The sequence below is a fragment of the Anoplopoma fimbria genome, chromosome 22, assembly GCF_027596085.1.
Source record: "Anoplopoma fimbria isolate UVic2021 breed Golden Eagle Sablefish chromosome 22, Afim_UVic_2022, whole genome shotgun sequence".
NCBI lineage: Eukaryota > Metazoa > Chordata > Actinopteri > Perciformes > Anoplopomatidae > Anoplopoma > Anoplopoma fimbria.
In genome coordinates this window covers 271,964-275,153 of record NC_072470.1, presented here as the reverse complement: position 1 = coordinate 275,153, position 3,190 = coordinate 271,964, and positions in this window count along the sequence as shown.

Here is a 3,190-nt window from a genome sequence, read left to right as displayed (position 1 = left end):
TATCGGAGTGTTAAACTATGAGTGAATATAAAAGCGCCCTCAGGACAGCCAATGAAAATCTCTTAAACTTTTACTGTTTTTAAATACTTGAATTTCTTTGTGTGTTTCATTTACTGGCAGATTTCTAATGAAACTCAATAATCTGGACTGTAAATGAAAAAATCCATCTGGTAGACTGAGAGCTGATGTTAGATGTTTAGATGCTGTTTGTTTGTTTGTTTGTTTTCCTCGCTCATCACTCATGAACTCACATCCAGCAGTTAAACTCGGTCTTTGTGTGTTTTCTATTTTAGATCAGACTAAAATCTAATCCATCATGGTTGAGTGCGAGTTGGCACCGTCACGTTTTTCTAAAATAAAATGACAATATTTTTTACAGTAACATCTGTTTCACACTTTTATTTATTAGTAGTTGTTATTAGAAAGGGGGGGGGGGGGGTTAGGAAGCTGCTGGGGCTGATGAGAAATGTGGTCTGAAACTTAACAATTAACTCAGTGTTAGTTAATAAACGCAATTTACAGAACACTTCTTGTTTACAAATGTATTCGTGGCGTTTTCCAAAAAATTTTGGACCCTGCTTTGTTTACTAACAAGCCATCTTCTTCGTTGGTGCCCCCTGTAGGTCAGTAGAACAAAGTGAAACCATCAGTTGGACTGTTTTTAATGTTGGTATCGATAAACTTCAGTCAATAATCCACAGAGGTACAGGCCAAAGGTTGTGTATTTGTAGTGTCTGTTGTTTTTGTAGGTGAGTCTATCAGGTGATGTTGGTACTTTACAGTAAACTACAGATTCAGGTTTTTTCATTTGTGGAAAACTTGGATTCATACAGTTGTAAACCCAAATATTACGGAATATGAATCTTGGCCCTCGTCAATTTAACTGAAATAAATTAAATCAAAACAACCAAAATTCTACATAAAGTAAATAAGCTCAGTATGAAGTGAAAGTAAACAGATCCAGTCCACTATATTTTACCGTTTGCTGTTCATTCATTCGTCTCTCTGTTGTTTCCGTTGTTGTATTTGTACACTTTGTATTTCTCTAACAGAAACGTTTTGCTCGTTTTGCTCGTTGACCTTCGCTGGCCTCCGTACATTCTGGAATAGAGTTTCCTTCTCTGCAGTCAGACCTGATGAAATGTTGGTTTAACGGCTGCAGACTGACAGAGAGGTGTTTTATTATTTCAGCCATGTTTGTAGTTTTATGCAGCGGTCTAATTCCTGGAATATTTCCACTGAGTCTCGACTGACAGACGCGACCGAGTTCAGACCCGTCGTCATGACGACCTGTTGACAGCAGAGGTGTGTGTTTAAATAAAGGTTTGAACAGAGAGAGGATTCCAGGAGTGAGGCAGAGGTCACTCTTCATCATCCTCCTCTTCTTCACTTTGGTGTATTTCTTCTTCTTTATCATGATTTTTGTTATAAAGTTCATAATTTAAACATCTGAAAAACATGATGTTTTTATGGTGAAATTTCTAGATTGTATTTTTTATATTTATTCTGTATTATTTTAGTCTTTGTTTTATATTTATTCTGTATTATTTTAGTCTTTGTTTTATATTTATTCTGTATTATTTTAGTCTTTCTGTTTTATATTTATTCTGTATTATTTTAGTCTTTCTGTTTTATATTTATTCTGTATTATTTTAGTCTTTCTGTTTTATATTTATTCTGTATTATTTTAGTCTTTGTTTTATATTTATTCTGTATCATTTTCGTTATTCTTATGTAAACTGAAGACGTAGAAGCTTCCAGATCTCATCTGTGAGAACGACGTTCTCGTTGACAGGCGATGAAAAGAGGGAATATTTGTTCTTCATCGTCTGCTGAAGGAAACAAACCTGGAATGTTCTTTTCTCAGAGAAGTAGACCTTCGTGTCCGGAGCTTTCAGCCACTGATCCTGATCCTCCTCTCAGTAAATGTTTGCCTCTCTAGTGATGAAGATGATGATGATGGTGGATCCAGTTCACAATGACGTCGTCAAACTTTATCATTTCATACACACAAAGAGATCAAAACAACGTTTAAGCTTCAAACAGCAACATGTGGGAGGACTACAGTACCCATGATCCTCAGCTGTCAGAGTGTGAAGGAGGGAGTTCACAAAGAAAAGATCAGCAGGTTTACTGACTCCTTTAACCTGCTTTCCTACATTTCCCACAATCCCCTTTGACAGCAGCTCATGATGTTGGACTTCTTCATGTTTTTCTCTTCTGGCTGAAGACCAACGTTGAGATCCTCCATCAGGTCCAGGAGGAGGAAGGTCAGCGGGTCGAGTCCAGGTCAGACAGTTTGTCCTGAAAACAAAAACCACCTTCTGGTTCACGAGAACCCGATCCGGCTGGTTCTGGTTCAGCAGGTGTCTTTGAGGTCTGACAGGGTCTGGAAAGTATCTGGTCCTGGCTGTGTGGGGGTTTAATGTGAAACCCAGTCCTCAGTGGGAACAGGTTCCTCTGGACCCGGACCCAGGCGGCCCGTCAGAGACCGTTAGCTTCTCTTATGTAACGAGGAGCTCAGACGGATCGGGTTCCTCTGGAGGAGGAGGATCCAGTTTCATCTGACGTCTGAGACTGCAGGGGGGTCAAAGGTCACGTCTCCTCAGCTGCTCTGGTTTATGTCTTCTACTGTTTATTATTACACACACACATATATATATATATATATATATTCATCTCCTGGACTAGCGAGCAGCCTCAGTCCATGAAAAACTCCTGTTTAAGATTTCAGTTCAGCTGCAGCAGCTTTTAGTTTGACTCATTTTACTTTCTCTTCACGACCAATCGACGCGCAACTCTGACAGCAACCTCCAAGCCCTGTTCCAGGTGTGTGTTTTATAGTGAAGGCCAGGTGTGTTCAAGGTGTGTTCCAGGTGAGTCTTCTTATACTGAAGGTATAACAGCTAACAGCTGTGAAGGCCCGTGTGTTTTATTGTGAAGAACCGTGTGTTTTATGGTGAAGGCCCGTGTGTTTTATGGTGAAGGCCCGTGTGTTTTATGGTGAAGGCCCGTGTGTTTTATGGTGAAGGCCCGTGTGTTTTATGGTGAAGGCCCGTGTGTTTTATGGTGAAGGCCCGTGTGTTTTATGGTGAAGAACCGTGTGTTTTATGGTGAAGAACCGTGTGTTTTATGGTGAAGAACCGTGTGTTTTATGGTGAAGAACCGTGTGTTTTATTGTTAAGGCCCG